Source organism: Ochlerotatus camptorhynchus, unplaced genomic scaffold (genome assembly GCF_037179485.1).
Source record: "Ochlerotatus camptorhynchus isolate MF236.1 unplaced genomic scaffold, CSIRO-AGI_Acam_v1.1 ptg000070l, whole genome shotgun sequence".
NCBI lineage: Eukaryota > Metazoa > Arthropoda > Insecta > Diptera > Culicidae > Ochlerotatus > Ochlerotatus camptorhynchus.
This window is the reverse complement of record NW_027040560.1, coordinates 5,399,529-5,426,414: the sequence shown is the minus strand read 5'-3', so window position 1 is coordinate 5,426,414 and position 26,886 is coordinate 5,399,529. Positions and strand designations below refer to the sequence as shown.

The following is a 26,886-nucleotide window of genomic DNA, read 5'->3' as shown; positions in this document are numbered from 1 at the left end:
CGCGATGCAGCATGGGAGATAGGGAAAACTTTCGCAATTTGTTATTTATAGCAATCAGCGGGAGCGTTATTCATTTTTAATAGGGTGAAGGAAAAGGGCGCGCAGGAAAAGTTTTCCATTTCTTCGCCGCCTGCTGCGATGAGTCGTGGTAGATGTTTTTCCGCTGGCGGGTGAAGTGTTTGGCCTTTTATTTTTCTTCTCCGCCAGGCTACGCAGCGATGCCACAAATACAAATTTCTGTACACGAAAAAAGTTGGATCGCCTGGTTCATTGCGATACCGTAACAAGTTTGTTAGATAACAAAATAGTAGATTTTTAACAAACTTGGTTTAGTACCATACAGTATCAAAATAAACAAGGGGGTCCCAACTTTTTTCGTGTACAAAAATCTGTTTTTGTGGCATCGCAGCTACGGTTGCCCTGTGGTTGGGCTGCTTGGATCGATGGATGAGAGGTGTGGTTACCGAACATCAACAACAGAAGCTGAGAAATATCGGAATGTCGAAACGATGATGCTGCTGATGATGGGCGGAATAATTCTTCGGTGAGTAAATAAAATGTTATCGAATTTCGTGATCCGATGTAGGGGAAATTAGGGTAAGTCGAACACCTTAAGGATCGTTATTGTTTTATCGTCAATACATACGATACGATACATACATACATACATTGCTAATAATAGGTCTGATCCCGTACTTGCCTTTCTGTAAGATTCTGAACAGCTAAAAACAAAAGTATAGCAGGCGCCTATTTCCGTTCATAACCTACAACACAAAGTCTATTACCGCGCATTGTTTGAATATTTACATTCATTTTTCTTGAAAACACAGCAAATGCTGCTAGTGAATCCATATGTTCTGCCTTAATCCATATGCCGAAATGAATCCAATGACGTTTCAATGTGTTTGTACGGAATTGAAACTCGTATGGCGGAATTGGAAGCACGACGCAGTGTTAGATTTTTAAAAATATATCAAAATCAAATCCAACGGTACGTTTGGAAAGGTAAACAAATTTAGAAGTCACCTTTGATACAAACATTCCATTTTTCGTTCAATCCCATTCGATAGATAGTGATACTATGAAAGCATCTTACTTCCAGTCGTTGGGGAAAATGAAACACTCCATTTCATTTTTGACAAAATTGCAAATTTAGGACTTAATCAAATTAACCATGTGAAAAATCAACAAAATTGTTATTTAGACCTTTTATTAACAAATACTTATGAAGATTTCTGTGTGACTGAATCGTTAAGTCCCATATGGAGAAATGAAATGTTTCACACAGCAATAGAATATTCTCTATTCGTTCACATAAATGAAAGAACCAACGACTGCGAATTTGATGAAATCTTTGATTACAATTCAGCAAATTATGATAACATTAGAAATAGACTGAACATTGTCGATTGGCAAGCAATATTAAGAACTGCAGGAAATGTTGAATGTGCAGTTGACGTATTCTACAATGTGTTGCTTGATTGAAGAAGTGCCAACTAAAAGAAGAAGACGTCAGAGTCATGCAAAACATCCGGTTTGGTACAACAGGGAACTGAAAAATTTAAAAAATCAAAAGCAAAAAGCGCACAAATTTTATAAAAAATATAATAGTGAAGAAACTTTGGCATACTATTTAGACATTTGCGATCAGTTAAATTTAGCCGTGAATGTGGCATTTGAGGAGTACAATTTAAAAACTGAACTTGAAATAAAATCTTGTCCTAGGAAATTCTTCAATTATGTGAAAACTAAATTAAAATCTGATAATTTTCCATCAAAGATGCATTTGGACGATAGGGTAGGTGAGAACTCGGATGATATATGCAATTTGTTTGCAAATTTCTTCCAAGAAATCTATACTACGTTTTCAGAAGAGGACCGTGACCGTGAATATTTTGAATCTTATCCAGAATTTTCAAGTGACATCAGCGTAAGTCAAATCAAGGTTCATGATATCTTAAAGGGTTTAAACAATTTAGATGCATCTAAAGGTCCTGGCCCTGACGGTGTTCCGCCAGTTTTTATGAAAGCTTTAGCAACTGAACTTACTGCTCCATTATTTTGGATTTTCAATATGTCACTGGAATCCGGAAACTTCCCTAAAATATGGAAAAACTCGTTTTTAGTGCCCATCTTTAAATCGGGCAAAAAATCTGACATACGTAATTATCGTGGTATAGCTATTATCTCTTGCATTCCGAAACTTTTCGAGGCGATTGTAAATGAAAAACTCTTTCTTCAAATTAAAAACAGAATAACTACTATGCAACATGGCTTCTTTAAAGGCCGTTCAACAACTACGAATTTGCTCGAATTAATTAATTATTCCTTGAATGCAATGGATAACGGAAACCATGTAGAAGTGTTGTATACAGATTTCAGCAAAGCGTTTGATCGAATTGACATACCCATGCTTCTTTTTAAACTTCAAAAAATGGGAATTCATTACGCACTCCTCAAGTGGCTTGAATCATATTTAACTGACCGTCATCAAATAGTAAATACAAAGGATAGATATCAAATCCCGTTGACGTCACTTCAGGAGTTCCTCAAGGCTCCCATTTAGGACCACTTTTATTTATTCTCTTCGTCAATGACATATCTTTCATTATTAAGAAATTGAAAGTTTTAATATATGCTGACGACATTAAACTTTTTTTGGAAATAAAAGATGCCAAAGACATCATCACATTCAAAGAGGAAATTCAAATATTCCATACTTGGTGTCAAAAAAGCCTGCTACAATTAAATATAAAAAAATGTAACTCCATTACCATTAGTAGAAAACAAAAGCTACCCGTGACTACCTAGTGACTGTTATCACTTTAGGAAACCATATCGTAGAAAAGTGTGATAGAGTCAGGGATCTAGGTGTTATTTTGGACTCAAAACTTACTTTCACCGATCATTATAACACAATTATTAACAGAGCTAACAACATGCTTGGTTTCATAAAACGTTTCTGCTATAACTTTCACGATCCGTATACGATAAAAACATTGTACATTGCTTATGTAAGATCGATATTAGAATATTGCAGCATAGTTTGGTCACCTTTTTCAATCACACACGAAGAAAGAATAGAATCCGTTCAAAAGCAGTTTCTATTGTATGCACTCCGCAAGTTAGGTTGGACTGTATTTCCTCTGCCATCTTACACAGCTCGGTGTATGCTCATAAATATCCAAACATTAAAAGAGCGTCGTGAATTTGCTATGATTTCTTTCGTAAACGATATCGTATCACATCGCATTGATTCAATAGAACTATTGTCATCCTTAAATTTATATACACCATCTAGGCATTTACGAAATAGAAATATATTTGCTACAAATCGTCATCGTACGAATTATGCCAAATTTTGACCCTTGAACCAAATGATGGATACATATAATAAGCACTGCGATAACATTGACTTTACAATGACAAAAACCAAATTAAAGCAATATTTTAATTCCTCGCATAACGTCAGCTAGAAGTAATGTTAAATATAAACAAAGACAAAATTGTAAACATAGCTCTTAAGACAACAATTGTAAAACGGTCTACACTGATTGACGACAAATAAATAAATAAATAAAAGATAAAGTGCGGGGTTTGGTTCTTCTTCTTCTTCGCATTTCAAGCTTATTGCTGATCGCATATTTGCTTATTACATGCTAACCCAAGTAACAATTTTGGTTTTATGATGGTTCTGCAGACCATGATTTAGACTTGTAGAATGCTTTAAACCCTCAATAAAACTAGTAATGTTGGGTGGGTAGTGTTCTATAGATGCTCTTCTATAATTAATTGAGAGCCTTCGATGCCAGTACCATTTTTTGCATTAGTATAATTGTGTGGCACGTACCATTTTCCAACCCAAAAAAATTCTAGACCGGACTGGGAATCGAAACCGGCTACCTCCAGCATCGTCTTGCTTTGTAGCTGCGCCTTTACTGACTGCGCTGCTGCTTAGTATGATGGACATTTGATCTTAGCCCTATGTTCCCGTCCTTTCTGCAGTATATGATTTTCTTACAGCAACTTACAGCAAAAAAAAATGTCCGTCTTTCCCCGATAGTTTTTTTTTATATAATTACTTTATTTGTACAGGCTCAATCGAATAAACTTTACAGAGCCGAGTTATCCTTTGCGTTATACATTATTACTGTCTTAAATTTAAAGTTAAAGGAACTGGACCGAGTACTCGCGGTTGTCTCGAGGTTAGTGGAGATTTACAATTTTTTGGATGGGAAAAGGGAAGAAGGAGGTTTGAAATGTGGTTAACGATACAACTTTGTAATTAATCCTAAAGCATGAAATTATTTCTATTCATCTTGAAAACAAACACCCAAACGTACAAAATACAAACTAAACACAAGGTTAATCAAACTTACAATCTAAGGTTAATATCCTTAAAGTAAACATATATGAGTTTCATAAACTCCAGAATTTTCCCCGATGGTAAACAATTTACAAAAACACGTATATTTGCAAAAGTATAAAACAAATTTAATTACTTATTTCAGCAAACAATCTAGAAGTAAACCAACCAGGAACAGGAAAGTAAACAATGTTGTAAACATTTTACTGTTTTGGTACTTTACAGTCTGAGGTATTGCACACCGAAATTTATATCACATCGCCGGTAGAGGAATAACTTTTTGTTTTTGTTTATATTTTTACATTTGATTGCTCCCGTGACGTAGGATATTCTGGAATGTATTAAATGTCATAAGTAAAGACCCAAACGCAATATGGGCAGAAGCGGAACAGAAACGGCAAGTTTGACTGCTGTCACAAATGACATCAAGATGCCTAACCGAAGCCGATTTGGTTCTAACTAGTTACCAATCCGATAAGTCTAGATAGAGCTGGAATTAGGGCGTAACAGCTTTTGTGAACAATGACTTCTCTCGAGGATTTCTCGAAAGTCATGGCTCTCCTCGGCAAATCGACATAACCATCGAGTAGGGGAAGACTTCCCCTACTCGGTGGATATGTTGGTTTGTGTAGGCGTGCCTTGAATTCCTAGAAATCAATGAAAGAATTCATTGTTTACAAAGTCTGTTACGCCCTCATTCCAGCTCTATTTGTTCAATTTGCCACCCGAGAGTTCTTCAACCACTGATCATTTCGGGACCTAGCACCAACAGCCGGTCTTACTGATTGTTCTTTGTGGCTCTTTGTGTTCCTTACAAGTGAGTCCGATTCTCCGATTAGCAGCCTAATGAACCACAATTGTACTTTTATCATCTGGCCGATCAACTGAATGGCCATAAAGGATTTTTGATTCGCTTGTCCGATACTAAGAATAGGCAAACCTATTTTCGAGTCCAGTCAATTCGTGGATTGATTTGGTGAGTCCGTTCCAATTTATTCTGGTGCTAATAATGCGATCTGTTGTGTGGTGTTGGGAGATGTCCCTATTGGAAAGAGATTATCTATTTCCGAGAGTTCCACGAAAGAGTCTACTCCTATGTTTTTGGCCCTTCACACAGCAGATTCATACAGAAATGACTGCATCAACATAACCTATCCCTAGTTACGGTAAAGATGGGCGTGGCCGGGAATAGCGACAGTCATCCTTTTGGTATTCTTGTTTATATTGGAATCAATGTATACTTCCCAGCATTATTCTTGAAAGTAGTCTGACTAAGAATTTCAAAAGAGTCGTGAGTTTCACTAGTATCCAATCTACGAAGTACCGCAACAACGCTAACGCTAACGTGACAAAAAACCTACTATTCAATAGTTAAGCTATCAAACAATCAGCTGTCCGTCTTACCCCCAATATCCCTACGAGTGGTTTGTTTTTCATCTTCCGTTCCAGTGAGAAGGTCAAGTTAAAGAGGTTTTCTGGAATCGTGAAAGTAATGCTATGTGTCTGACTTTTAATTACATCTGCTTTCGGTTGCACTACACACAATGTTTCAATCATATGGATAAGATACTGGAAAAAACATGCCAATTGAATCATCCGCTACATTCATGCATAATCCAACAATTTAAGGAAGCTTCAAGCTCCCCCACTCAGTCATATTAAATCAATTCTCCGTTCCTCAAGTTGTAAAAACTTTATGCTCCCCTTCCACCTGCCGAGAAATTTTACAAGCGCCCATTAATCAGTATTCATTTCCCTCCGAAATATGAACCACTCAATGTCTGGCAACAGTACCCATAGTGGCGTTCCCGACTGGGAAGGAACGGTTCAATTTCCTCCAGCGCAGTTAATCTTGTTAGGCGAAGAAAGTGTGCACGCATCAACCCAAATTAAAACGGAGAAATTACCCTCATTTTATGCTCGAGCAATTGCACTGCACGCTGATACTTCATACGTGTAATTAAAAAATATTCCTCATGGAGCCCTTCCTGTTACCCAAAGGGCGAGAAAGGAGCAGCAGCAGCAGTACCCTTAACCTTCATTCATCATCCATTTCAGTTGCAGACTTTTTTTCCGACACCCACCCTTTTCTTTTCACTCCGGCAGGATTCAGCAGCTCAACGGATCGTCGAGAGTCCAGGCCACTTCCTATAGCGTGCATGAACTCTGACTGCAATCGCATGCTCCAAGCACCGATGATGACGACGATGACGACGACGGAGACGATACTGGTGTGTATCCGCTAGGAATGTATCGATTTTCTTTCAGCTTGAAACATTAAATTCTGTACAAATTTCAACAACTCAGGGAGATTCAACAGTACAGCAGAAGCTTACACACTCGGATGAGAGGCCTGGTGGCACCGTGTGCTGCTCCGGTTGTGTGAAGTTTCTATTCAGCGGGTCATGATGAGGGGAGAGGGAAACTGCGCCGGTTCAGGAAGTGTTGCCAGATATGAGGATTTTTGATTGACAAGACGGAATTTAAAAAAATCTTCTTTATTAGGGGAAATGGATGTAATGTCAACTGAAATTCCCCTAATTTGGGCCCATACATAAATTCAGCAATCGACTAAATTTTAAATAGCGACCAAAAATATCCATTAGTACCTGCTATTCTGCTCACAATCCCGATACAAATTCTCCTCACAATTCCCTTGCGATTCTTCTGAGAATTTTTTAGGGCTTGATCTCAGAATTATCTTAGGCTCTAGCTAGTGTTTCTCAATTTTTTTAGGAATAATAAAATATTTCTTTGTAATGTTAAAATTTTAAATACATACAAAATTTGAAATTGTTGAAAAACTTCAACAATTCTGCAAAAAAATTCACATTTTGAGTATAGTATTTTTCTCAGTTCCAGATTGAAAAAAAAAGCAATTCTGTTTTTTTTTTCGTCTAAATCTATGATCACGAAGATTTAAAAAAAAAAAATTATGTTAGTACAGGTCACGAAATGTTAAAAAACATTCATGGTCTACGATGAAGTTCGAGATATATAAAACAATGTCTCAATGAATCTCTCACTCTAAAAATCCCATTCAGCCCGATAGCGTTCAGATGGTGACCTTAAGGTGAAAGTTAATGCTTTTCCGTTGATACTGAATCCACACCCGTTCAAACCACACCCAAATTCGAAACGCACCAATACCAACAAGCATTGCCAATTAGAAAAATGGGAAGTATTGAAATTTTGAACATATTCGTAAACACAATATTATTGTATAATTATGATAATTCTACTACTGAAATGACAACTTCAATTACAAGATTTCAAGTTCAGGGTAGTTCAACTAATGCTCAAGGAAGTCTTGCCGTAGTTCAGGGAAGGCCTGCCGAACTTCAAGGAAGTCCCAATGAAGTTCAGGGAAGTCCTGCTGAAGTTCAGAGAAATTTTGTGAAAATTCAGAGAAGTTCTGTTGAAGTTCAGGGAAATCCTGCCGAAGTTCAGGGAAATTGACTCATGGGAAGGGAACTCCTGCCGAAGTGATTTATTAGATTTTTCGACTGGTACGTATGGAAATTTCTTTTATATGGATTTCTCAGACTAGGTTAGCACAGAACAGAAGGAGAAGTGCAAACAAATCGGTGAATCAAAACGTGGTTAGTTTTTCTGCTCAACAAGCGATGTGTGTGGTAGCGTTCCACACGGGCTTTCTATGTGCACTCACACTAAAGGGTGATACGGTCAAAATTTGGTCAATATCAACTTGACGTATTTCTTTCAATTTTGCATTTAAAAAACCTGAACACCCCTCATTTTGAAGGTGTGTGTGTGTAGAATGTTGCTCCTATTTTGATTTTGGAATTCACTCTTCAGTTGTCAAAATGCCGTCCAAGCAAGAAGAGCAGCGTATCAAAATTTTGCTCGCGCATCGCGAAAATCCGAGCTACTCGCACGCAAAGTTGGCAAAATCGCTAAAAGTTGCCAAATCAACCGTTACAAATGTAATTAAAGTGTTTGGGGAACGTTTGTCGACAGCCAGGAAGTCTGGATCGGGGGGAAATCGAAAACCGGAAGCCGCTAAGACGACAAAGAGAGTTGCCGGTAGTTTCAAGCGAAACCCTAACCTCTCTCTCCGAGATGCCGCAAATAAGCTGGGTGTATCGTCTACAACCGTGCATCGAGCCAAAAAACGAGCCGGACTATCGACTTACAAGAAGGTAGTGACTCTAAATCGCGATCTCGGAGACTGTACACGACGATGCTGACGAAGTTTGACTGCGTGGTAATGGACGACGAAACCTACGTCAAAGCCGACTACAAGCAGCTTTCGGGACAGGAGTTTTATACGGCAAAAGGAAGGGGAAAGGTAGCAGATGTTTTCAAGCACATGAAACTGTCAAAGTTCGCAAAGAAATATCTGGTTTGGCAAGCCATCTGTACCTGTGGCTTGAAAAGCAGCATTTTCATAGCTTCCGGGACTGTCAACCAAGAAATTTACGTGAAAGAGTGTTTGAATAAACGTCTGCTGCCTTTCCTGAAGAAACACGGTTGTTCCGTACTGTTTTGGCCGGATTTGGCATCTTGCCATTACGGTAAAAAGGCCATGGAGTGGTACGCCGCCAACAACGTGCAGGTGGTTCCCAAGGACAAGAACCCTCCCAACACGCCAGAGCTCCGCCCAATTGAGAAATACTGGGCTATTGTCAAGCGGAACCTAAAGAAGACCAAAAAAACTGCTAAGGGCGAGCAGCAGTTCAAGGCAAACTGGCTTTCTGCGGCGAAGAAGGTGGACAAGGTGGCTGTACAAAATCTGATGGCAGGGGTCAAGCGTAAGGCCCGGCAATTCGGATTTGGAAAAGCGGAAGCCTAACTGAATATTTTTCCTGAATTTTATACTAATTGAACTTGAAAAAGAAATTTAATTTGATTTTTTAAATAAACGATTTCACCGATTTACACGCGTTTACCCTTGACCAAATTTTGACCGAATCACCCTTTAAATCTATGATCACGAAGATTAAAAAAAAAACATTTATGTTTGTACAGATCACGATATGTTAAAAAAAAATCATGATCTACGATGAAGTTCGAGATTTATAAAAAAATGTCTCAAGGAATCTCTCACTCTAAAAATCCCATTCAGCCTAATAGCGTTCAGATGGTGACCTTAGGGTGGCAGTTAATGCTTTTCCGTTGATACTGAATCCACACCCGTTCAAACCACACCCAAATTCGAAATGCACCAATACCAACAAGCATTGCCAGTTAGAAAAATGGGAAGTATTGAAATTTTGAATATATTCGTAAACACAATATTATTGTATAATTATAATAATTCTACTACTGAAATGACAACTTCAATTGCAAGATTCCAAGTTCAGGGTAGTTCAACTAATGCTCAAGGAAGTCTTGCCGTAGTTCAGGGAAGGCCTGCCAAACTTCAGGGAAGTCCCGATGAAGTTCAGGGAAGCCCTGCCGAAGTTCAGGGAAGCCTTGCCGAAGTTCAGGGAAGCCCTTCCGAAGCTCAGAGAAGTTTTGCGGAAATTCAGAGAAGTTCTGTTGAAGTTCAGGGAAGTTCTGCCGATGTTCAGGGAAGTTTTTCCACAACTATAGGAAAGTCCTATCAATGTTCAGGGAAGGGCTGCCGAACTTCGGGAAAGTCCTGCCAAAGTTCAGGGAACTCCTGCCGAAGTGATTTAGTAGATTTTTCGACTGGTACACATGGAGATTTCTTTTATATGGCTTTCTCAGTCTAGGGTAATCCAAACAGGGAAATGCAAAACTGACTGTTTGGATTATCCTAGATTGAGAAAGCCATATAAAAGAAATCTCCTGCCGAAGTTCAGAGAAATTCTACTGAAGTTCAGGGAAGTCCTGCCAAATTTCAGGGAAGTTCTGCTGAAGTTCAGAGAACTCCTGCTAAAGTTCAGAGAAGTTCTACCGGAGTTCAGGGAAGTCCTGCCAAAGTTCAGGGAAGTCCTGCCAAAGTTCAGGGAAGTCCTGCCAAAGTTCAGAGAACTCCTGCTAAAGTTCAGAGAAGTTCTACCGGAGTTCACGGAGGTCCTGCCAAAGTTCAGGGAAGTCCTGCCAAAGTTCAGGGAAGTCCTGCCAAAGTTCAGGGAAGTCCTGCCGAAGTTCAGAGAAGTTCTGCCGAAGTTCAGGAAAGTTCTGCCAAAGTTCAGGGAAGGGCTGCTGAAGTTCAGGGAAGTTCTTTCATTTCAATTCTTGGAAATCAGATGAAGTTCAGGGAACTCATTCCGAGGTTCAGGGAAGGCCTGCCGTTCCTCAGGGAAGTCCTACCGTAGTTCAGGGAAGGCCTGTCAAAGTTCAGGGAACTCCTGCTGAAGTTCAACGTAGTCCTGCCGAAGTTCAGAGAAGTTCTGCTGAAGTTCAGGGAAGTTCTGCCGAAGCTCATGGAATTATCTAACTAACAGAATATCCTCAAAGACTTGTGAAGCAACATGTGAAAATTGAGGAACCATTTGATTTTGCTGATAAATACACGCGTTTCCAACACGACTTAGAAATACTCTCAATTTAGAAATATTTTTACTATTTATTTTCAAGCACTTTCATAAAGGAGTTCTTGCGATAACGCATAGATGACATTGCCGAATAGGATCCGTTTTCAATTATCGAAAATTTTCGCAAAATACTTCGATTTGAAATACTAAAACGCATAGATACATGCAAAAGCCAGTTAATTGCTTAGGAAAACGAAATCTAATGCTTGGAATTGCGTTACAAAAAAAAATGGTTTGCATTGAAATAATGTATTTTACAGGTATGTTGTCCTGGGAGGAAATGTTCTACGGGAGTGAAGCATGACCTTTCATACGAAATACTTGTGTAATTCATGAGCAAAGTTAGCGACCACTATGATTTTGGTCCTAAAATTGAACTTAGAAAATGGTTTTCAGAAAATTTAAATAATAAACCAATCTTGTAAACATTGCTGAAAATAGCAATTTTAGTTCTATAATTGTGCACGGAAGAGTATAATTTTTTTTTGAAACAGATTTGAATATCTCTGAAGTATTAAAAAGTTTTTTGAAGTAAGAGAAAGATCCCTGAACTTCAACGAAGCTCTCCGAATTTCTACAAAGTTCTCTACATTTCTACAAAATTCTATGAAGTTCTACGAAGCTTCAAGAAGTTTCCAGAGTTTCTACGAAGTTTCCTGAATTTCTACGATGCTCCCTGAACCTCTTCAAAGCCCTTGAAATATCACAAAGTTCCCTGAAAATAGAGAAAGATCCCTGAACTTCAACGAAACTCCCCAAATTTCTACAAAGTTCTCTAAATTTCTCCAAAATTCTATGAAGTTCTACGAAGCTTCAAGAAGTTCCCAGAGTTTCTACGAAGTTTCCTGAATTTCAACGATGCTCTCTGAAGTATTACAAAGTTCCCTAAAAATAGAGAAAAATTTCAGAACTTCAACGAAGATCTCCGAATTTCTACAAACTTCTCTAAATTTCTACAAAATTCTGTGGAGTTTTACGAAGCTCTAAGAAGAGTTCCCAGAATTTCTACGAAGTTTCCTGAATTTCTACGATGCTCCCTGAAGTATTACAAAGTTCCCCGAAAATAGAGAAAAAATCCCAGAACTTGAATTTCTACCATGCTCCCTGAACCTCTTTGAAGTCTCTGAAGTATTACGAAGCTTCCTGAAGGTAGAGAAAAATCACTGAACTTCAACGAAGATCTCCGAATTTCTACAAAGTTCTCTTAATTTCTACAAAATTCTAAGAAGTTTTACGAAGCTCTAAGAAGTTCCCAGATTTTCTACGAAGTTTCCTGAATTTCTACGATGCTCTCTGAAGTATAACAAAGTTCCCTGAAAATAGAGAAAAATTCCAGAACTTCAACGAAGATCTCCGAATTTCTACAAAATTCGATGAAATTTTACGAAGCTCTAAGAAGTTCCCAGAGTTTCTACGAAGTTTCCTGAATTTCAACGATGCTCCCTGAAGTATTACAAAGTTCCCTGAAAATAGAGAAAAATCCCAGAACTTCAACGAAGCTCCCCAAATTTCTACAAACTTCTCTAAATTTCTACAAAATTCTGTGGAGTTTTACGAAGCTCTAAGAAGAGTTCCCAGAATTTCTACGAAGTTTCCTGAATTTCTACGATGCTCCCTGAAGTATTACAAAGTTCCCCGAAAATAGAGAAAAAATCCCAGAACTTGAATTTCTACCATGCTCCCTGAACCTCTTTGAAGTCTCTGAAGTATAACGATGCTTCCTGAAGGTAGAGAAAAATCACTGAACTTCAACGAAGATCTCCGAATTTCTACAAAGTTCTCTTAATTTCTACAAAATTCTATGAAGTTTTACGAAGCTCTAAGAAGTTCCCAGATTTTCTACGAAGTTTCCTGAATTTCTACGATGCTCTCTGAAGTATAACAAAGTTCCCTGAAAATAGAGAAAAATTCCAGAACTTCAACGAAGATCTCCGAATTTCTACAAAATTCGATGAAGTTTTACGAAGCTCTAAGAAGTTCCCAGATTTTCTTCGAAGTTTCCAGAATTTCTACGATGCTCTCTGAAGTATAACAAAGTTCCCTGAAAATAGAGAAAAATCCCAGAACTTCAACGAAGCTCCCAGAATTTCTACAAAGTTCTCTAAATTTCTACAAAATTCGCTGAATTTTTACGAAGCTCTAAGAAGTTCCCAGATTTTCAACGAAATTTCTTGAATTTATACGATGCTCTCAGAACCTCTTTGAAGTCCCGGAAGTATTACAAAGCTTCCTGAAGGTAGAGAAAAATCACTGAACTTTAACGAAGATCTCCGAATTTCTTCAAAATTCTCTAAACTTCTACAAAATTCGATGAAGTTCGACGAACCCTTAAGAAGTTCCCAGAATTTCTACGATGCTCCCTGAAGTATTACAAAGTTCCCTGTAGTTAGAAAAAAATCCCAGAACTTCAACGAAGCTCCCAGAATTTCTACAAAGTTCTCTAAATTTCAACAAATTTCGATGAAGTTTTACGAAGCTCTAAGAAGTTCTCAGATTTTCTACGAAGTTTCCTGAATTTCTACGATGCTCTCTGAAGTATTACAAAGTTCCCTGAAAATAGAGAAAAATTCCAGAACTTCAACGAAGCTCCCCGAATTTCTACAAAGTTCTATAAATTTCTACAAAATTCGATAGAGTTTTACGACGCTCTACGAAGTTCCCAGAATTTTTACGAAGTTTCTTGAATTTCTACGATGCTCCCTGAACCTCTTTGAAGCCTTTGAAGTATTATAAAGTTTCCTGAAGTTAGATAAAAATCACTGAACTTCAATGAAGATACAAAAATCTCTAAATTTCTACAAAATTCGATGAAGTTCGACGAACCTTTAAGAAGTTCCCAGAATTTCTACGAAGTTTCCTGAATTTCTACGATGCTTTTTGAAGTATAACAAAGTTCCCTGAAAATAGAGAAAAAAATCCCAGAACTTCAACGAAGCTCCCCAAATTTCAACAAATTTCTCTAAATTTCAACAAAATTCGATGAAGTTCGACGGAGCTTTAATAAGTTCCCAGATTTTCTTCGAAGTTTCTTGAATTTCTACGATGCTCCCTGAAGAATAACAAATTTCCCTGAAAATAGAAAAAAAATTCTGAACTTCAACGAAGCTCCCCGAATTTCTACAAAGTTCTCTAAATTTCTACAAAATTCGATGGAGTTTTACGACGCTATACGAAGTTCCCAGAATTTTTACGAAGTTTACTGAATTTCTACGATGTTCCCTGAACCTCTTTGAAGTCTCTGAAGTATTACAAAGTTCCCTGAAAATAGAGAAAAATCCCTGAACTTCAACAAAACTCCCCGAATTTCTGCAAAGTTCTCTAAATTTCTACAAAATTCGATGAAGTTCGACGAACCTTTAAGAAGTTCCCAGAATTTCTACGAAGTTTCCAGAATTTCTCCGATGCTCCCTGAAGTATAACAAAGTTTCCTGAAGTTAGAGAAAAATCCCTGAACTTCAACGAAGCTCCCCGAATTTCTACAAAATTCTCTAAATTTCTACAAAATTCGATGAAGTTACGAAGCTCTAAGAAGTTCCCAGAATTTTACCGAAGTTTGCTGAATTTCTACGATGCTCCCTGAAATATTACAAAGCTTCCTGAATGTAGAGAAAAATCACTGAACTTCAACGAAGATCTCCGAATTTCTACAAAGTTCTCTAAATTTCTACACAATTCGATAAAGTTTTACGAAGCTCTTAGAAGTTCCCAGATTTTCTACGAAGTTTCTTCATTTTCTACGATGATCTCTGAACCTCTTTGAAGTCTCTGAAGTACTACAAAGTTTCCTGAAGTTAGAGAAAATCCCTGAACTTCAACGAAGCTCCCTAAATTTCTACAAAATTCTCTAAATTTCTACAAAATTCGATGCAGTTACGAATCTCTAAGAAGTTCCCAGATTTTCTACGAAGTTTCCTGAATTTCTACGATGCTCCCTGAAGTATTACAAAGTTCCCTGAAAATAGAAAAAAAAATTCCTGAACTTCAACGAAGCTCCCCGAATTTGTACAAAGTTCTCTAAATTTCTACAAAGTTCTCTAAATTTCTACAAAATTCGATGGAGTATTACGAAGCTCTAAGAAGTTCCCAGATTTTCAACAAAATTTCCTGGATTTATGCGATGCTTCTGAAGTATTACAAAGTTCCCTGAATATAGAGAAAAATCACAGAACTTCAACGAATCTCCCCGAATTTCTACAAAATTCTCTAAATTTCTACTAAATTCGATGAAGTTATACGAAGTTTTAAGATGTGCCCAGAGTTTTTACGAAGTTTCTTGAATTTCTAAGATGCTCCCTAAGCCTATTCGAAGTCCTTGAAGTATTACAAAGTTCCCTGAAGTTAGAGAAAGATCCCTGAACTTCAACGAAGCTCCCCGGATTTCTACGAAGTTCTCTAAATTTCTACAAAAGTCTATGAAGTTCTACGAAGCTTTAAGAAGTTCCCAGAATTTCTACAAAGCTTCCTGAGTTTCAACGATTCTCTCTGAACCTCTTTGAAGTCCCTGAAGTATTACAAAGTTCCCTAAAGTTAGAGAAAAATCCCTGATCTTCAACCAAGATCCTCGAATTTCTACAAAGTTCTCTTAATTTCTACAAAATTCGATGAAGTTATGAACTGTTCACTATTCACTGAAATTTAACAAAATATGCTGATTTTCAAAAAAAAATCCCTTAACTTCAAAAAATTTGTTGAACTTCTAAAGTTGACATATGTAACGTTGAAAGTTGCACAGTTTCCTAAAGGTCTACGATGTTCCTTAAAGTTCTACAAGTTTTACTAAGCTGTCCCGAACTACCACGAAGTTCCCTGAAATCGAATGGTGTTCCCTCCCAAGTCACTTCCCAAGTAACCATCAAGCCCGCTTATCGCCCTTTTTGCAATATAAAACTGATATACGGCTGATGAAAAGTATGGAAGCCCTATATTAACCTTATATTGCACAAAAGGCGATTATCGGACTATTAGCGGGCTTGGTGGTTACTTGGGTTCTGTTTTGTCACTCAGTTTTATAAATAAGAAATATTGAACAACCCCCCCCCCCTCTCCTCCTCCCCAGTTATTGGATTTTGAAAAGTAATAGAAGTAGTAGACATGTGAAGACATTTCGTCCATAACGATGGCGATAATTTTCTTAACATATCTGGCATCCCTGCTTACGCAACCATCCCACATAACCAACAAGTCCGCTAATTCGCCTATTTGCAATAAACAGACTGATATACGGCTAAACTCAAGGGGCAGGCCAGCTGTACTCAGAGTTAATATTTTTGCAGTGAGTAAATATGAGTAACTCATAATTACTAAAAATTGATCCAAGCAGTCGCACATTCTTCAACAAATAATAATTAAAAGTTAAGTTAAGTTTTCTTTATTATGGAGGCTTTCAGCCTGAGGCTGGTTCGCCTTCGGAAGCCCCAAATAATTAAAAATTGTTTGAAGAACACCAGCTGTCAGAGTGATATTTCTCGTATTTTTAGTAATACAAATACTTTATTTACAGTACATTATTCCGATTATCTTGAAAATATGTATGAGCAGGTTGTGTGATAATAATTTATAATTATTATCATAATTTTTTATAGCTACGCACCCGTGTCAAGTTTTATAAAATCGTTTAAAGGTCGCTACGATATATTTTAGCTTGGATTGGATCATTAATTTGGATAATCGTAGAGTCATCCGGAAGCCTTTGGGTACGAGTGGTCAATAAGATATAATACGAAAACAGATTCGAAGGAGATGCCATCAACAGTGAAATCGTTGTCGAAACATCCATTATGATGGGTCGCTTTACGTTTCAAGCAAATTAAAGGTCTACTATTGTAGCTGTAAATTTCAGCAATTCAAATTGCAAATAACGTATTTATGACGAAAGAAATTCAAGAAGGTTACGTACTTTATTTGATTTGACCGAGCAAAAAGAGCATGTGACTAGTCGATGAAAAGCTTCTTTCCCAAACTAAATTATACTACGGGTTGTCAACCAGAATTTTTCATCGATTTCCAGTCACTGAACCTATGTTTTCATAACTAGGAGCATTACCTAGAATATAACAAAGATTATTTGATATTACTCTAACAAAGATGTTATGGGAATTTAAATGACTCTTCTCAGAGACGCTAAAAAAATAGATTTTTTACGCATGCATTCTTCTCCAAGTTCATGGTCAACAGTGAATTGTCTGTATTCAATTCAGGTGACAACTGCTTAGTAACATGCAGAAAAGGTGCGAAGATTGTGGGATTTGAGGATACTGATTGGTGCGTCGTTGAATGATGGTGGCTTGAAGATTTCTTGAATATTTGTTTCGTCAAACATCTGACCTTGACATTTAGAAACAAAAAACGCACAAAAACAGGTTGCTGTTCTACCGTGCATTCGATAATGAGCAACTCGAGCTACTCAGAGAAACTCAAAATTAACTCCAATATTACTCGTGATCAAAAGCTGTCTTACTCCTAGGCTAAACTAATGTTTCGAAGCCCTTTATTAGCCAAGGGGTAATCAACTCTGCACACCTCAATCTATGCCGAATGTTTTAGCTGTGCCGAAAGCTGTTCCAAACGATGTGCCGAAGCGTAACAATCAAGTATCCCATGAGTTTGGCAACCCTGAAGTTTCAGTGACTTTTATGATTGTTTGTTTGTGATTTGGCAAGAAAACGAAGCGTGATGAATTGATGTATCCAACCTAAAATCAATGCCGCAGTACCGAACTTCCACCCGAATAAACAAACTAGGCCAAGTAAACCACATCTGATCCAAGATTCAGACCGTTTCAACAAAAGTAGGTTCCAAAGCTCAACTCCGTCCGATCCTCATAAATCCGGTGAAGCGCTTTAAAGACGAGTGGTTCTGCGTCCATGGTGTTAATAATGAAACAGCTACCTCAAGATTAGTGGGGATTTTGAAAAAAAAGAAGTTGATCGATTTGCTCGAGATTAACAACTACGAGGTTCCGAATGCTGTTCTGTTGTGCTGTGTTCCCTTGTTATTAGCCGTATATTGCAAAATGGCGAACTATCCGGCTTATCTGGTATGCAAAGCAGTCACATCTTGGTGCAGTCTTGACTATAATTGTCGAAAGTCGTTCAATCTGTCAGCACTGCCCTAGTGGTGTTTGAGCCATGCACAATCAACCCTCAGAGCAGAGCTCTGTATACTTTAGACGACGCGGAGAGAAACAGTTTAGTGAAAGCGCACCCAGTGCTCGTGTATCATTGTACAGGATCTCCCAACCCCTTTTCCCCCATAAGCCTTCGCAGTTTCCACAGAGGTAGAGGTACATCACACAACACGACGACGGCAGTATGAGTGTGAGAAATTTATAATTCATAACTCATAAATCCTGACGATTCCACCGGCACTGTTCAAATATTTATCTTACAGTCAAGATTTCCAGCAGCACACAACACCAACCTTGCTTCTTTAGTTTCCGAACGGTGAAACAGTGTCTCTCTTCGGCGGCGTAACTTGCATTGGCAGTGCTATTTTTGCGACAGCAGCTACGGAAGGGTTCCTTCGGGGCGGCAAACAGCACATAAATCACTTCTTATCAATCACGTCTTGCGTTTGTTTTGAAATCATTTGCTAATTTCAATTTCTCCGCAATCAAGATCGGCACTTGAGTGTCAACCGAACCGTCTAAATGAGGCTCATTCACGCTTTGTGTGCGGCGACGGATTGGTCCGGGAGCGGGAGAGAGAATGAGCGCGCGCGGGTAACGAACGACCACAAAATTGCGACCCAAGAGCATAAAATACCACGCGTCTCCGTTCAACTCTTTTCCGAAAACCGCTCACCAAAATTTTCCACCACCACCAACAGGATGGTATGCACCTAGAACACTCACTAGAGCACAATCACGCGCGCCTTCGATGCGGCCTACTGCGATGTTTGTTTGCGCTACGAAAATTCGCCTGCGGGTCTCTCGGAAAAACGAGAACGTAAAAAAAATTCGTCTTCGCACGCACTACGGACGTCTCCTCGCAAACGCTTATATCACACTAAAGCGCAAGGATTCTTGATAAAACATCCTGCTTCATCCTGGCAGCGAAATCCGGTTTTGCGGGTGCTGGATCTGGCTTGCCTCGGAAGAATCCCTCACATAGGTGGGAGCGCGAGTGTGCGCCTGCTCTCAGTTTCTTTCCCTCTCTGTGTGGCGATGGCGGTGTTGCTTTTAGGGGGTTGGAAAATCTCCTGCTGCGATTTTCCGCTCGCTCTCGTGCTCATTCATGAAAATCAACAATAGCAACAGCTCATTCACAACCGGCATGCACACTGGTCCTGCAAACAGAGGCGGAGCTAAATTCGATTTGCCATCTCATCAGTGGGCAACGGCGCTATCGCAGCCCGTCTTGAAGGCACTGCATGGGCAGCCATTTTGTTTCCGCCATTTTTTATATGTTTGACGGTATCGTAGTGACCTCATTGAAGACAAATGTTATTGTTTTAATTTAAAGCAAACTGATGACAAAATTGCCATGCCCCCACTTTTGTTTATGTTTTCCCATTGACGACGCCACTGCCGAAAAACAAAACACGTGCTACGTGAGCAGGAAGACTCTCACACTGATCCAACGCATCAGGCTGCCAAGGGATTCGAAATCCTCTGCCAGGTCAATACCAAACAAACTCGATGGGATGATGCATCGGTGGTACACGGAAAATTCTGTTATACCTTATTGGAAAAAAATGTAGAAGATACCAAACTCATAAGAGAGTAAGCTTGTGGAAAATGTACATCACTTGCAAGGGTTTGATTTTTTCTCGAACAAGAGTGCTTTCTAATAACCATGTACCCTGCCAGAAATAAATACGATACAATTTGTTTCGTCTACCACCGTGCTCAAAAATCTGAACCTGGAGAGCCGTTCCTCTCGCAGATTCTCCCAGAGCCTAAAGCGCACAGGAGTCACAGGCATACTTTCCAAACTACGGACGACCGATTCACACTACAGTACAACTTCTAGAGCCATAACCCGACGTAGTCCACATAGTTCCTCGGTCCAATCCACAGTACCCACCTGTGTACCGTCGACAGAACGAAACTAGCGCTAACGACACTGTGTCTGAACCCGAACATAATTTGCACCGTGACTGCTGCTGTGGTGGTGCAGTACCGGAATTTCCTGTTCCCTACGGGAATGACGATGCTGGCGAGTGAAAATCGGATTCCTTCTCCGGCGCACTGACACTGATGAAGACGAGAAAGGCCATCCGTCGCCGTTACCCCGTGTAGTATCGAGAATGCTAAACGGAAGGCCAGTAGTCGGTGGTGTGAGCGATGCTGTTGCTGATGGTCGGTGCATCAACCCATCGGAGAAAAGGATGACCGGCAAATTTTCGCTTCGACGATTCCGTCGGCGGTGGCGGCGACCGTCAGCTTGAATGGCTTCCTCGTTGCACGATGATGTGGTGATGATGCAGATTTGGCAGAGTCGTTAAATTCGGAATCTGCTGTGTACGGGTACGGGGTGAGGAAGAAATCATGGTGTGATGGGGAAAATCGCGTACGGTGCGAAAAGTTGCAAAATGTAGACTTGGCTAATGAAAAATGATGCCCTGGAATCTGTGTAGGAGAGTGTGTAAATGTGCTGTTTCTGTGATCGGAAGTGTAGTAAATGGAGTGAAAATTGATAACTTGTGAGTATTAACATTTGACCTGATCATGGTTTGCTTGGTTGGTTGGAAGTTTTAGGGTTGAGCAATGAATGGGAAATTCATCGGATGGATATCGCTGTGTGTCTTATATTTTCAAAAATACCATGTTTTTTCAGGACTTTATTTTAACTAACCCTATAGAACTATGGACTGTAACTTTGAGGCAAGCTAATTTTTCTAGTGTGGGGAAAAATTATCCGCTCGTATTTTACAGATTCTAAATTCAGCCCATCAATGCCAATTTGGGCCTTTGTGCAAAGTTTGTTCAAATCCATTGGCAGTAATCGAGCTCTTAAAGCAAGAAAATCGTCCGATATGTATCGCTAAGATGTTAATACGAACTACAAATAAAAAAAAACATAAAACGCTATGATCACAAATATTCTTGGATCGTTTGAAAACCAGTCTGACCAAGGCCTGGATACTATATCTTTAGAGCAACAATCAACCTACCTATGAATAAAGGCGTATGTAGCATTCAAATGAAGACATTTCGAAACATCAATGTAAATTTTGAGATTCCTACAGTACGGATTCGTTCTTGCCAGATTCCTATAATACGGTCGATCCGGGATTTGAGCTAATTGGGACCAAACACTGACTGTACGGCAATTTTGAAGAACTTCCTGATGTCTTTGAAGAAGTTGTTAAGCAAATAGTTGACCACGTTTTGGGAACGTTCAGTTTTCGGTAGGTCACAAGTCTGGTGCTGTGTAAGATCCGGAACAGCCGTAAAAGTGGTGACTGGAATATGTGCTCTGGGGACAACGGTATGGTCCCCGAGCTCCGAAGTTTTTTCGAAGCCACTCATATACGTCTTATTAGAATGAATTGTGCTGTTGCCGAGTTGTGACCGGAATATGGACTTTCGGGACTACAGAATCGTCCTCCGGAATATGATTTTTTTGTAAACCACTTAAAGTATACTACAGTTTAATCTGTTAAATATGTTTACTATTTCATACTCTAAAAAAATTAACCAATTCAAGGTGATTCCTTGAAGAGTCCACAGTTGGCCGTCATGATGGATGATATGCCCTATCACTTCAAATTCCCCAGAGCACAAATCTCGGACACAGTGGCGATACCACTCATGAAAATGGAACTCCTTCTTTGCTGCACTGCACCAAGCGTCCAGGTCCACTTTCACTGTTGTATGTTTTGTTTGAGCTAATATTTGTGCTCTTGAAGATTCGAGGTGATAGCAAGATTAATCAGAAATAAGGATCCCTCAGCGAATCACCTGAAGTTGATCACAACATCGTTCAATTTTCCTTTCTGGACAATCCTTTCTGCCTTTCTCGAGCACTGACGTACTTACCTTACCTTACCAATCAGGCTAAGGCCTTGCTGTCCTCTGCTGTCCGAAGAAGTCGTCTCTACTCTACTCGATCCATGGCCACAGTTCGCCAGCCTCGTAGTCTTCGAAGGGTCCGCAGGTTGCCTTCTACTTGGTCGATCCACCTTGCCCGCTGCGCGCCTCTTCTTCTTGTTCCCGTTGGTTCGCTTTCTAGAACCATTTTCACTGGGTGTGGCATTCTTACGACGTGCCCAGCCCACCGTAGTCGCCCAATTTTCGCAATGTTCATTCGTCTCCTCCACGTTCCGTCATCCATCTGCACTCCACCGTAGATGGTACGCAACACCTTCCGTTCGAAAACACCAACACGCGTTGGTCCTCCACGAGCATAGTCCAGGTCTCGTGGCCGTAGAGGACCACAGTCAACTTCGTGCGGCGGCGAATTTTATTCGACCGGAGCGTCCTCCTGTGTCCAAAGTAGGCACGATTCCTTGCCATAATGCGTCTTTGAGTTTTTCTGCTGGTATCATTTTCGGCGGTCACCAGTGCGCTCAAATACACGAACTCATTGACCACCTCGATTTCGTCACCGTCAATCTGAACTCGGGGTGGGAGGCTAACATTGTTTTCCCTAGAACCTCTTCCTTTCATGTATTTTGTCTTTGATGCGTTGATGGCAAGTCCAATCCGCCTAGCCTCAGCCTTCAGTCTGATGTACGTTTCCGCCATCGTCTCAAAGTTCCGTGCCACGATGTCGATGTCATCGGTGAAGCCAAGAAGCTGGATGAACTTCCTAAAGATTGTGCCACTCGTGTCTATCCCAGCTCTTCTGATCACACCTTCTAACGCGATGTTGAATAGCAGACACGAAAGTCCACCACCTTGCCGTAACCCCCTTCAAGATTCAAAGGGACTCGAGAGTGTCCCCGATAATCGAACAACGCACATCACTCGATTCATCGTCGCCTTGACCAATCGCGTCAGTTTATCCGGAAATCCGTACTCGTGCATAATCTGCCATAGCTGATCTTGATCGATTGTGTCGTACGCGGATTTGAAATCGATGAACAAATGATGCGTGGGCACGTTGTATTCGCGGCATTTCTGCAGAACCTGCCGAATTGCAAAAATTTGGTCCGTGGTAGCGCGGGAACCCTTGAATCCCGCCTGGTATTGCCCCACGAACTCTCTTGCAAATGGTGACAGGCGGCGGCATAGAGTTTGGGAGAGTACCTTGTAGGCGGCGCTCAGCAGTGTGATCGCGCGGTAGTTGTAGCAATCCAACTTGTCACCCTTTTTGTAGATTGGGCATACGACACCTTCCATCCACTCCTCCGGTAATATATCCTCCTTCCAAAATCTTGGCAATTACCCAGTGCAGCGCTCTAACCATTGCTTCACCACCATATTTTAATTGCTCACTTGGTAGTTGATCTACACCAGTTGCTTTGTTGTTCTTCAGCCGACCGATCTCCTCCTCCACTTCTTGAAGATCAGGGGCCGGTAGCCTGTCGTCTTCTGCGCGTGCTCCAAGGTCTGTTGCCGTGCCACCTTCGTTTTCTGCTGCATCACCGTTGAGGTGCTCGTCATAGTACTGCTTCCACCTCTCAATCACCTCACACTCGTTCGTGAGAAGGTTACCGTCCAAGTCCTTGCACATCTCGGCTATTTAGCTTCTCGTAGAACTTCCGTGTGTCACCTCGTGATCTCGGTCTTCCTGCTGACGCTTCTTCCTTCGGAAAACCGAGTTTTGTCTGTTCCGCGCTTGTCTGTATCGCTCCACATTCAATCTCGTGCGGTGTTGCAGCATTCTCGCCCGTGCTGCATTCTTCTCCTCTACTAACAGTTTGCATTCGCCGTCAAACCAGTCATTTCTTAGGTCCGGGATCGCAGTACCTAGTGCCGCTGCAGCAGTACTACCTACGGCGGAACGGATGTCCCTCCAGCCATCTTCAAGAGAAACTGCGCCAAGCTGCTCTTCCGTGGGTAGTGCAACTTCCAGCTGCTGCGTGTAGTCCTGGGCAACTCCGGCGTCCCGTAATTGCTCAATGTTGGGTCGCGGCGTCCGACTTCGACGGGTGTTATGCATCGTCGAGAGTTTTGAGCACATGCATACTTATTTATTTATTAGTCGTCAATCAGTGTAGACCGTTTTACAGTTTTACTTAAACGCTAATTGTTACAATTTTACTTCAATTACTTGCATAGCATTTATATTTTATTATTGATGCCTAGCTAACCTCGTGAAGAAAGTTTTTTTAAGCGTACTTTTATTCATTGTTATGTCAATATATTCACAGTATGTATTATAGCAAGACATCATTCTATTCAATGGGCTGTTTTTGGCATAGTCTGTTCTTTGATTGTTGATGCTAAACAAATTTCTATTCCGCAGTGAGCGAGTGGGAGCATAAAAATTGATATTTTCCAAAATCTCTGGACTGTTAACTCTTTGCGAAATCACATCGTTTATAAAAGCAATCATTGCGAACTCTCTTCGCTTTTTGAGCTCATCTAAATTAATTAGCATACAACGCGATTCATAAGATGGAAGTGGAAAACTCGTCCAACCCAACTTTCTTAGAGCGAACAACAAGAACTGCTTTTGAACTGATTCAATGCGGTTTACATGTGTATCATGATATGGAGCCCAAACTATGCTACAATATTCGAGAAGAGGCCTCACATATGCTACGTAAAGTGTTTTGATTGTGTAGGGATCATTGAAGTGCAAACTAAATCTTTTAATGAACCCGAGCATGTTGCTTGCTTTGTAGATAATGTTATTGTAGTGATCAGCAAAAGTTAACTTGGAGTCGAGGATAACACCTAAGTCTCTGACTTGATAGGATCTTTGGATTGTTTTCTGGCCAAGAGTAATTGTGTCGTGTATTACAGCTTGCTTTCTTGTGAACGATATAGAATTGCATTTATTAATATTTAGTTCTAACAAATTTTTCTTACACCATGTGTAAAAAACGTCAATTTCTTGTTGAAATATTTGAAGATCAGGTGCTTTAGATATCTCCATGAAAAGTTTCATGTCATCAGCATATATAGAAACATGAAGAAATTTAAAAATATGTTCTATATCGTTGACAAATAAAATAAACAGTAATGGACCAAGATGTGAACCTTGTGGCACACCAGATGTTACATTAACTATGGTGGACAGATTTCCTTCAAATCTTACCTTTTGCGTCCGCCTTGATAAGTACGACTCGATCCATTTCAGTAGCCTAGGACTGAAGCCTAATTTGGATAGCTTAAAAAGCAAGAGTGGTATATCAACTCTGTCAAATGCTTTACTGAAATCAGTATATAGCGTTTCTACATAATTTCCTTTATCCATTGAGTTTAAACAGTATGACACAAAATGTATCAAGTTGGTAGTTGTAGATCGTCCTTTAACAAATCCGTGCTGTTTGCTAGTAATTACCGACCTAATCTGTAAGAATACATTGTCATTAATGATGGATACTGCAACTAGGTAGTGGTCCGAATCTATGTTCGCACTGCGGTACGTGCGGACGTTGATAATGTCGGAGAAGTATTTCCCGTCGATTAGAACGTGATCGATTTGGTTTTCTGTGTGTTGGTCCATCCTTGCGGGAGGAAAAAGATACTTCGAACCATCATACCCCGAGAGGCTGCAAAGTTCACGTATCGTTGGCCGCTGTCGTTCGATACGACATGCAGGCTGTTTGGCCCGATTGCCGGTCATTGCCCACGTCCTACCTGCGCGTTCATATCGCCGATGACGATTTTGACGTCCCGTTGCGAACAGCCGTCGTACACCTGCTGCAGCTTCTTTCTCGTCGTCGGGTCTCCCTTCGTGTGGGCAGTGCACGTTGATGATGCTGTAGTTAAAGAAACGGCCCTTAATCCTCAACTTGCACATCCTCGCGTTGATCGGCTGCCAACCAATCACGCGTTGGTGCATCTTACCCAACACTACAAAGCCGGTTCCCAGCTCGTTGTTGGTGCCACAGCTCTGGTAGAAAGTAGCCGCTCGATGCCCGCTTTTCCATACCTTTTGTCCCGTCCAGCAAAGTTCCTGCAATGCTATGACTTCGAAGTTGCGTGGTTGAAGTTCGTCATAGATTAACCTACCGCAGCCCGGGAAGCTGAGCGATTTGCAGTTCCATGTTCCGAGTTTCCAATCGTAGTCCTTATTTCGTCGCGTAGGTCTGTGCCGATTGTTCCGATTCGTATTTCTTTCTTCAGTATTTGCAACTTTATGTTTTTCCAGGGCGGCTTGTTGGGCCTGCCCCAACCCCCTGTCTCTCCGGGGGACCATCGTGCACAGCTCTGTTTAGAGTCCCATGCTGGCACTAGGACGGTGATCAGCCGCTCCTAACCTTTGTGAACAGACGCCGTTTTGAGCCGCACCTCCATGATGAACAGACGCTCAGGTTTGGTGAAGCATTTCCTCTATCACCGTACTATGGTTACCGCGCCAGTGTTCGCATCGCACCTCTTCACTTTGCTATTGCCGGACTGGCAACATTGCCCAGGCTACGCCACCCAGCTGTGCCCATGTTTCAGCTGGTAGTCTTTTGTTATCATATGACTCGGGGAGGCGTGAAGTAGGAACTTGTGAGGACCAGAGCTAGGTATTCCGCTCCTTCCAGGTTGTCAACTCACCATTTTGAAGACCTTTTTTTCGTAGGCAGCATAAAAACGTGATCACATATCAATCTAAGCGGGCCCAGAGCGTGGGCCCGTGTCTATGCTTGCAATGGCTAGTTGTTATTAGTAGAGATAGGGGTGTCACCTCCTTGAGTACAACAGATTTGCTATGCGGTGAAATACACCAAGAACATGAAGGCTCCCGGGTTTGACGGCATATTCAACTTAATCTTAAAGAGGCTCAGCATGAAGTGCAGTCTCTTTTGACCGCTATCGTCAACAGATGCTTGGAGCTGCACTACTTTCCAAGCATCTGGTAGGTAGCAAAAATTATACCAATCCGCAAACCCGGTAAGGATCCAACATTGTCTTCAAGCTACAGACCAATGAGCGCTGAGCAAATTGTTTGCGAATCTCATTCTCAATCGTTTGCTCAAGTTTGTCGAGGAAAGCAA

General features: G+C 40.4%; 1 protein-coding gene across 1 annotated transcript in view; it reads right to left on the bottom strand.

The window, feature by feature from the left end:
- LOC135697463 (cytotoxic granule associated RNA binding protein TIA1) overlaps window positions 1-18,452 on the bottom strand; it is a 1,329,144-nt gene extending 1,310,692 nt beyond the window's left edge. The window contains exon 1 of the mRNA XM_065217205.1: window positions 18,256-18,452. The gene's annotated coding sequence lies outside the window, so the exon portion shown is untranslated. The remainder of the gene's footprint in view (window positions 1-18,255) is intronic.
- Window positions 18,453-26,886: the final 8,434 nt, after the last annotated feature.